The sequence below is a fragment of the Xyrauchen texanus genome, chromosome 41 (genome assembly GCF_025860055.1).
Source record: "Xyrauchen texanus isolate HMW12.3.18 chromosome 41, RBS_HiC_50CHRs, whole genome shotgun sequence".
NCBI classification, from domain to species: domain Eukaryota; kingdom Metazoa; phylum Chordata; class Actinopteri; order Cypriniformes; family Catostomidae; genus Xyrauchen; species Xyrauchen texanus.
The window spans coordinates 15017469-15028332 of NC_068316.1; the positions used below are offsets into that span (position 1 = coordinate 15017469).

The window sequence follows — 10864 nt, forward strand, 5'->3', positions numbered from 1 at the left end:
GACCATTACTTAGTTCCATGAGTTTCAAATAAAGTGAGTATGTATTTTCGTCTGTAAGTGTTAACTTGTGTTTGTCATTGCGTATATCATATTTTAGCAAGCAGTTAGCTTATCTTTGTCAGCATTTACGAGCAAAGTGTCCCAATTATACTCTTATTTTTAATACATTTTTAAATTGTGTTTAATGTTCGCAGTAAAGTAACCGTTCCAAGAGCAAACTGTATGATTAGGTAAACATGATGTATGTGTTCTCCAGCAGTGTATTTATTTTTGTTTCTAAGTGTAGTTGATACTGGGGTTGTTCCTGTGAAATGTCGTTAGTCAGGATAAATCGTCCATTATATGGTCCGGGCAAAAGATCAGTGCGAACCAAGAGGGTGTCTGCACCCAAGAAAGAATGGGTGGTATGAGACATTAAAGCAAACAATCAGATATTAATCCTTTATTTTTAATTAGAAGTGATGTCTTAATACTTTTTTTTATCTCCCTTTTCTCTTAGAGCTCAGTCAATGACCTTTCTGTGCATAAAGCCACACCAGAGGAACTGGTAAAGAGTTCACTTTAAGCAAATTATTGAAAGTGTTTTTATGCATTAATTGAATAAATATATTTAAAAAAAAATTCTGACACTGTCCACCTCTCAGGCCAAGCGTCATGAAATCCATCAGTCTCAAAACAAAGTGGTGGCACAGTGGGAATTAAGAGAAAAGGCTTTAACACGCAGACGGAGGAAGAATCAGCCTGCCAGCCCTCCAGGACTTCACAAATCCAGACTTGACATCATCAGAGAGGTTGAAACCAGACTTTGATTTACCAGTGTAAAATTTAAGAAGAAGAGAAAAAAAAATCCCCACATAGAACCTCTATAATATGGAGATCACAAAAGAATCACTCAGTGATCATTTATATGTTTTAGGTGTTTTCAGATCAGTGCCAATTGCGAGACGTCATTGCACGGTCAGACAGAGCTTTGGCTGTGGTGAAAGATCTGTTTGGTGATGCACCCCGTCGACACAAAGGTAGACCATACTTGTGCCACAGTGTTGTTTGTGCCATTATTTAAATAAATAAGTTATATGTTTGTGTTATAGGGTTCCCCACAATAACCATGGCACCTTATTGCGACTCTGACTCTGAGCTTCCTGTTCTTCAAAGGCCTGATCCTCCAACACAGCTGTCATTGCTCAGCCAGTCTATGATGGGACAACAGGTACTGCATTGCTTTGTGTGTATGTTATTTTACTTGGCTAACCTTTGGGACCAAAATTGCCTGCAGAAGTTAAATCTGAAAAATCATCCATTTAGAGACATCCATGGATGTGCTTAGTTGGGGAAAAATTAATGGGCAATCAATGTGTTGTTTTTTTATTATTATTATTCCAAGAAAAGAAAAGCGTCTTCTGTTTGGTTTTGGGTTGGAGTTATTGAATAGTTTTTATAATTGCCTTTAGAAACAATAAAAGTCTATGGTATATCCCCATTTCTAAAGCAAAGTATATGTGTGTGTGGGAAAAAGCACACAACTGCTACATACAACATTAATAAAAGAAAACATTATATCCTGTATTACACTCAACTGACCAATAACATGTCTACAGCAAGGACGGGACTTAGTATGTTGTTCTTTTCTAGGCCTTGAATGAATTGGATGAGTATGAAGACGAACATTACGAAGATGTTCAGGAACCCTCAGTGCACCTGAGCTCTTCCACTGTGAGACACCGGTATAAAAGACTGTTTATTTTTCGACAAAGTGATCTCTTGTATCATATAATCAACATAGTTTATGTATAGATGTTTGTTTTCAGGAAGAGAAATAAAGGCAGGTCAAAATCCTTCCCATGGGGCTCAGAATATCAAGAGCAAGACCTATCAGAGACACCACAAATTACTGGGGTCCCAGAAGACCAGGAGGGTATGAAGGCCACTTACAAAGCTTCTTTATCTCGTGCATGCATTGACATCTAATGTCACAATCACTCTTATATCTGTTGCACTTACCAGTTCTTGTTTTTTCTGAACACTTTTGCTTGTTTCGCTCAGCCCTCAATGCCACAATGGCTGTACAACACCTGTCCAGACCGACTCAGCCTGACACAATCCAGTCTACATCGCTAGTCAATCAGGCCCTCAACCCTGGGCCTGCTTTATCTCAATCAGGTGGGGCTCTGCTATCAGTATCAGCAATTAAAGCTGGTGTGTAAGATTATATTTGATAGCTGGTTATATGATTATATGAACACATGGTGTGATATATATAAATGGCAGTAACGGCATTATTGATAATCTTCCCGATTTCCAGGTGCTAAGAGCAGGTCAGCTCAAGACAGTAGAGAGTGCTCTGCAAATACTTCTGATCTGAATGGTTCAGGGTTGAGTTCTCTGGCTGGGAACCAGTCCAGCCTGGGGCTTCTGCAGAGCATGCTGGAGCAGGTGGAGGCCGACCTGGACTCTTTAGTACCTCAGAAGCCACTGACCTCTGATGGTAGATCTCCGCAGCAGAGGCAGGGCCTCACAGGCTTCTCCATGGCTCTAGTGGCCACGCTTGGACGTCTAGCCAGTCATATCAGAAAAGTAAGCACACACACAAGTGCAAGTCAGTTCCAACGTACTCCGCTCTGAAATAAAGTTTGACCGATAGTAGATTTTGCCGATACCGATAACTAGGAAATTACCGAATAATCGATCATTAGCTTTTAAATCTATTTATTTCATGTTAAAAAAGAAAGTCTTTCCCTACAAATACCGGCATAGATGTAGTGACTACAGGAGTCCAAAATAAATAAAATCCTAGATGCAGTTTATCGTTCAACCAAAATAAAATACATTTATTAGATTAAAAAAATGAAGATTTGGTGCATAATGTGGGACTTAACCTTAAACAAGCCCAAAACACACAAGGGACTCTTATTTTGAAATTACAGAGATTTGGCTCTATTACAATGCTCTATTTTTAAGCATTTACCAAATTAAACTTTTTATAGCCTATCTATTCACCAGATGAAGAGTTTTATATAGAGAGAGATTTCACCAAATGAGGTTTAATGAAGAATAAGGTTCATTATTATTCAGAAGATATGAATTTGGAGATTTGTATGTGCTGATGGGGCACATTTTCATATCATCAGTTCTTTTTGCATGCCCTCACATCAACTTAGAACACTTGATTATCTAATCAAAATATGCATTGAAGTGAGGATGAAAAAGAAAACAAATTGGAAATAAATTGTCAACGATGAACGATTTAGATATAGCACTTGAGCATGTTCTACGACCTTACTGTGATTTTGTACATTTACTGTTTAAGTCAAAGAACCTGTCTGTAAAATTGTTACATTTATGTAAAAATTTATGTATTTAAAATCTGTGACATGAGCCACTTCCTCTTTGTTTTTATAAAATATGAAATGTATAATGTAATGCCTTGTGACTTGCACACAGAAAGAAGAGGTGGCTCAAAGGGAGGTACAGGAGAGAAGGAAGCTAGAAAATGTGGTGAAAGAGCAGAGGGCTTTGATTGATGCCTTGACTGCAGAGTCACTCACAATGAGAGAGGAAAGCACTGCCCTGCAGGTGAGCCAAGCTTCTGTTTAGCCTACAGCAATATTATAGGTCAGGATACACATTTTTGGTATGTCCATTTAGATGCCATTTTAATGGTGTTTGTATTTGACACTTCTATACAGGCAAAGCTGCAGCAGCATATAGCTGAAATTGAGCAGCGTCTGGATAATATAATACTGGTTATGGGTGGACCAGATTCAGCAGACTCAAAGACAACTGTTCACATTCCAGACAACAAAGCCCAAAGTATCTGCTGCAATCTCTATCTACAAATCACAAACAGTCTTGTACTTTTATATCAAGTGTTTCAAGCTGTTTTCTACTGTTATGCACACAATGCAATTAATAACTTACCCTGGTTAGTTGATTATTTTGTTTGTTTAACTTAAGATTGTATTGTGTTCTTTAGAAGGATGTTATCATGAGTCTGGCTGTATTGAAAAAGATCTGCAGCAACAGAACTTTGTTTCTTCAGCCGTGCTGCTCTCGCCTCCTCGCCAAAGAGATGGCCTGCCTCCTGCAGGTTAGTCTTAAGTGCAAAAAGATCCTTCAATCTTTCAAGTTACTGCCAGTAATGTTAATAATGGACTTAATTGTGGCGCTTGCTAAGGTGAGCATCGCCTATTACTATTGCTTATTTGAACTAACACCAAACTTAAGTATTAAGATTAGTGTGTAACTGGTCCCATACTGTTTGTGTTACTGACATGAACCAAATTGTTTGACTTGTTAAGGAACCCTTACAATTCGGAGCAGTGGTGACTTTTGATTGGGCAGGTGGCAATAGCATTTTGTTTAGAAAATAAAAAATTGATTTATTTATATTTCAGTTGCTAAAATAACTACTGTATGTTAAGTGTTGTACAAATGTATTTGTTAAATTGTAATATTTATCAATTAACTAACTAAATAAGTTGATTCTTAAAAGAATAGTTTACCAAAAACATTAAAATTCTCTCATTTACTCCATGGACAATGGAGTTTATTCTGCAGAGCACAATCAAAACTTTGATGCTCCAAAAAGCACACGAAGTCAGCATAAAATTAATCCATATGACTCCAGTGGTTTAATCCATGTCTTCTGAAGCGATCCAGTCAGTTTTTGGTGAGAAGAGACCAAAATATAACTCCTTTTCCACTGTGCATCTTGTCATTGCAGTCTCCAGGCACGATCATGATTTCAAGTGCAATTACACTTCTTAGTGTTTGACGCATGCGCAGCGTGCAAAATGGCTCTATAGCAGTGGTTCCCAACCTTTTTCAACTCTCAGCCCACACAAGCAAACACATACATTTTAATGGACACAACTATTTGTGTCGGGTTGGTAACTGAGGACTCAGAATTGGAGATTGTTAACAGTCTTTATTGGATAAACTGGCAATGAACAGAAAATGCAGATAATAAGTCACTGAGCCTCGAGAGACTCGGGCTGGCAGTGCTCAGGAAAATGTGAAAACCAGATCCAGGCATAGGTCGGCAGCGGGTTGTCCGTCAGTGGAGCAATCAGTCAGAGGGAACAGGCAGAGTAGGGTCGAGACAAGCAGAGTCAAAACCGGCAGAGGACTGGAGCACTGGGCAAGGCAAGACTAAAGTCAGGCTTGAGTGACAAGCGCAAAGCGAGAGCAGATATAGAGTGAAAATTGACTTCTGTCTTGTATGCCTTTTTTAATGTATATTAAAAAATATTGTTTGCGATGTATTGTATGGTGAAGCCAGAGACAATTTTCCACAATGTGAATAATAAAGTTAACTAACCAACCAATCAATAGAGAGAAAGTAGGTGAGAAACCAATGAGCTGCTGGGATGTTTGCAGCTGCCACGTTGATGGGGGGAAAACAAAGACCATTTGTAATTTGCAATGTGTGAATAATTTTAAAACAACAACAATGAAACAAACTTAGCTATACGGAAAACATAAAAAAAAACCTTCTCGACTTGTTCACATGACAATTAGACCTCATAAACTACAATCATTGTGACTCACCTAAAGCGAAGTTTGGTGTTGTTTAGCATTTACTAAGCACTGTATGTCTGGGTGAAGAGAAGAATGTTGCAAATGGAGATCAGGCTCGATGTGAAGCTTATTCCAGTATTTTGTCTTGAGTGCTACCAATGCAGAAAATCCATCTTTGCATAAGTATGTGGTCGGAAATGGCATAAAATCCTCAGAGCTTTGTCAGAAAGATCAGGATACTCCGAGAGAGTATGAATTAAAAAAATCATCAAATATTTTTGTGAAAACAGTAATTTTAAAGCACTGTCACAAGATAAGTCAATAAGGCTGTCGCGCTCCTTTACGCATAAACTTGCGACTGCTCCCTCACACAAGTTTATTAAAGCATTTTCAATCCAGGTACCAAAACAGCTGGAGATGGAAAGTACGCAACTGGCTCATCAGATCTTGGAGATGCTCTTCAATCAGCTTTGCAACCGAGGCGGGTAGGCTCATGGCTTATTCTGTAAAAAAATTTGACAAATGATTCAGAGTTTGATTTGCAAATACGCCCGGCCCGCATGTCCAGTTTCTTTATTGTGGCTTCGACTTGAAATGCTGTCACTGATTTGCCATGAAGATTCAAGTTCAGACCATTTAAGTGATTGAAAATATCAGAAAGATTTTTGAGGCAGTCTGAAAGGAGAAATTGAGTCAGATAAAAAAATCTGCTTCGTTGCATAATTCCAAGAGGCGAGTAAGCACCCTGTCCCGTAAAAGCTATCGTACCTCTGTGAGTAAAAGAACATGACCACTGCCCATTTCTTTAAAAAGAAGTCGAAATAAACATGACTGAAGGGACCTAGTCTTCATGAAATCAGCTATTTTAACAGCCCACTCCAAGACACATCTGAGATCTCTGGGAATCTTTTTGGTAGCTAGTGCTTCCCGGTGTGAACTGCAATGGACGGAGCTCATTAGCGGCTCAACCATTCTCATGCATGCAATGAATCCGTTGCGATACCCCACCATCGCTCATGCTCCGTCTGTGCTCAGACCCATGCATTTAGACCAATCTACTCCATTTGACACAATAAATGCATTCAAAATATAAAATATGGCTTCGGAAGTTCATTGAGACGGCAGTGGCTTACAGAAAAGGAAATCCTCTTGTAATTCTCCGTTATGTACATACCATACATAAGCAAGGAGATTGGAAAGGTTTGCAATATTGGTCGCTTCATATAACTGTAGGGCATAAAAGTGACTCTCTCGAATGTTTTTAGCAAACTTCTGAGTTATATCATCTGCCATTTCATTTATTCTTCTCTCAACTGTATTATCTGAATGTGAAATCAGATTTAACTACTTGTGTGCCTTTTCTCCATACATCATGCTAACCTTTTCTTTCATGGCAGGTAAAATAAAATTTTCACCAATTGTGTGAGGTTTTCCAGCCTTTGCAACGAGCTTTGCTACACGATAACTATGCTTTACTGTTGTCGTTGCCAGAGCATGCAGTTTCAAGAGTTTTTTTCCTGCTTTGGTACTCTAATGCCTCCTACACACTACATGACTTTCAAAGACGTCGGATGGTGGTACCGTTAATATTACAGAAATGTCTGTCTTGTAATGGAAGTCGTAGCGTTTTCAAATTACACGACGAATCGCTGATAGGGGTGAACACATTACAAAACATTTAGCTATTGATGAATCCCCGACGACCCCAAATTACGTTTCACAACAGAACACATGCGAAAAGTGATACGAGATACAAAAACAAATGCATGATGATATGTTATGCATTTTAGAATATGATGTGTGTGGTTTTTAATCACATATTTTATCGTTTACAATATGGAAAAGTACCTCATACTGAAAAATCTACCGATTTGATTACCTGACTGTCCAAGAGAATTGACTATTTCTCTCCAACTCTTCTCTTTCTCCACCCGGTTGTGGTACAGTTCAGATAAAACATCAAACCTGGTGCTCCTGCCAATGTTACACTAATTTCCTCCATTTCTTCAGTCCAATGAGACTTTCTTGATACCGCAGCCATGCTAGTTGATGTTCTGTTGCAGGTACGTCAGGACTCCTCCCACTGAAACTTCCCGTGCCCCGTTTCTTGCTCTCTCATTGGGTGTAGTTCAACGCTGCAGTTGTATTCAGTCAAAACACATTTCGCATTGCGCGATTTGGAATCGCAGACAGGTCCAGATATTTAACATTCTAGATATCTCGCTGATATCGGCGACGCGTCGGTGCTTCTCTCAAATCGTGTCTTTGATAATTCATACATTACGATCGTCGCCTACTATTTTGGGCTTTTGTCGGCAAGCGAAAATCAGGTTTAAAATCGTGTAGTGTAAACACAGCATAAGTTTGTTCGCGAAAAACTCAATAGGCTTGGACACATTCACTATGTTTTGGCTCCAAATGCCATCGTAGTTTGTTTGGTTTCAAAGCTTAATTTGATTAGACTTCTAAACACAGAGCGGTGGCTGCTTGTTCTCCACTCCCACATATGTGAAGCCTGTCACTAGGTAGTCACTACTGTATTTACATTTACATTTATGCATTTGGCAGACGCTTTTATCCAAAGCGACTTACAGTGCACTTATTACAGGGACAACCTCCCCGGAGCAACATGGAGTTAAGTGCCTTGCTCAAGGACACAATGGTGGTGGCTGTGGGGATCGAACCAGCAACCTTCTGATTAACAGTTATGTGCTTTAGCCCACTACACCACCACCACGCCACCAAATGTCTTTTCGTGTCAGGCATTGCTGAAGATTTATCCTTACATGTAAATGAAGAAACATCTGTATTTGTCCTTTTCAGCGACTCTGTTGATAACCATGTAGTTTTTCATCTGTTGTAGCCTACAGTTACTGTATGCAGCAAAAATACGATATATTGACCAGTTATTCTTAAACCAATCAACGAGCTTGAATAGTGAACACACAGTAACAGTTTAATATTTATTTTTTGTTATTTAATTATATATCAAATTATGATATTTAATTATGACTTAGACATTTATAAATATAACAAAATTATTATTTCTATTAATAATAATTGGCGGCCCGCCTGCAATACTGTGAGCCGTGGCCCACAGGTTAAAAACCACTGCTCGATATAATATGTCATCTATATATGTAATCGAGCTTGAAATCATGATCGTTCCTAGAGACTACAATGGCAAGATGTTCAGTAGAAAAGGAGTTCTATTTTGTTCCGTTCTCACCCGAAACCGATTGGATTGCTTCAGAAGATATTGATTGAGTATTATGGATTACATTTATTCTGCCTTTTATGTGCCTTTTGGAGCTTCACAGTTTAGGTCACCATTCATTTGCATTGTGTGGACCTAAAGAGCTGAAATATTCTTTTAAAAATCGTTTGTGTTCTTCTGAAGAAAGTAAGTCAAAAACATCTGGGATGGCATGAGGGAGAGTAAAAATTCATTTTTGAAATTAAATTCCTTTTAAGCAGCAACTGAATTTTTAGGTCTTGGTTTAAAGTATGTGTATTTGTGACTCACGAAATCAGTCACTTTTTTCTCTTTTGCAAGTTTTCTCAATCTGAATGACTCCTCTTGAATGAGAGTGTGACTAAGTGGTATTTTGCTTCCTTCTCCCAGTGAGTTGTGCAAGTTTACACGCATCCCCGCTACACTACAGTGGCTCCGACACAGCAACAGGAAGTCAGGATTCTCTGGAGGAGTTCGACATCCCCTGCTCTCCTTCCTCCTTCACCAGCCTACCACACCCCACTCCTCTGCTGGATGATTTTTCCCAGGATGCCATGCTAGGGGAGATTGCAGAATTAACACGTCAAAATGCAGCATTAGCACCCAGTTGGGGCAGCATCGTACCTCTCCAGCAAGAGCTTCAGTGTCAAGGGAGCAGAGAGCAGACCAACTATCCACAACTAGTTCTTTAGTTAGACAAGCACCACCCTATACAGAGTCACAGCACACACAGCAGGTGAAATGCATATTTTGGACTTTGATTAGTGTGCAATTTTGACACTAACATTTTATTTTCTGAATTTTACTTGTGCTTTAAAATATGTAAGATACCACATCATTATATGTCTGTTTTTCTCCTTGGGCAATATACAGTATCATATGCATACATAACTTTCTTAAAGTTGTGTGTTTTGTCCAGCCTGTTTGTGTAGCAAGAACTTCCATGACAGAGATAGAAAAAAAACTGCAGGAGTTGAGCCAACAAAGTGCTGAAGCTAGAGCTAAACTGCTAGAGCTTATTGAACAACAGAAACGGAGCACCTCGCTCAGAGTTTCCCCTGCTATTTCTCCAGTACCTCCTCATTCCATCAGCACTCATACAGGTATGTGTATGAGTCTCTCATCTGATGCTTTGTTTATTCTCAGCTTGCAGTGTGGCACTATGATCTAACCAGATGCATTTCCAGTGACAAACAATTTGGCCACACTGAACGTGAAACTGCTGCACAACATTACACAATAACAGCCAGTCAGAACATATCTAATGTTTAATATACGGTTACATGGAGCAGGAAAATGGACAAATCAGACAAATTTAGATTGACATGGAATCATGACTTTTGTATATTGACTTGCATGGTGACTTAATTCTTTGCAGCTGTTAGAGGGTTAACTCCAGAGCAGTTTTTGACACTTCCTGATAGAAGCCATTCACCACAACCCACTGCAAGTACCAGAAGGTAAGTTATGAAAAGCCAAGAATAGTATCTAAAATTATTGATTAGACGAAGTTCTACTGTACTAACATTATAGGCATTCATAAGATGTTTTTCAACTGGATTTTCCTTTTTTAAAAGAGTTCAAGAACACTTAATTTCCAGATCAGCTGGAAGAGTTTCACCACACAATCTAGACAGTGTTGAAATCCAGAGCATTCAGAATCAAGTATGTAATCTAATTTCCATGTCTACTCCAACAGTCTTTTATGTAATATATTTATTTGATAGATTTTTTTAGGAAGTGTTGACAAAGTTTATTTTATTTGTGACAGGTGGACAAGCTGAAAGGAGAGGGCTGGTTTGCATTGTCTGCTCATGTCGAATAAATTGAGCTCAACAGAGGGATATTTTCTATGTATAGCACTAGAATGACAAGAAACCATTAGGCATAGCAAGATATATAATAATAATATTATAACATGAGATTCTTTAGTCTTGTTACTTGTTTTATAAATTCATAGTACAACATTGTACATGGAATGTGTAATTCATTTGAAGAATATATTTAAGTGTACAGGTATTTTGAATGTGTACACTGATTGTTCAACTTTATTTTAATTTAAAGTACAAAAATTCCACAAAACACACACACAAAAACAGCACAATAAAT

At 38.5% G+C, this 10864-nt stretch overlaps 1 pseudogene; it reads left to right on the top strand.

Annotated features, from left to right (window-relative positions):
- On the top strand, positions 1-10864 carry LOC127634195 (spindle and centriole-associated protein 1-like; annotated as a pseudogene).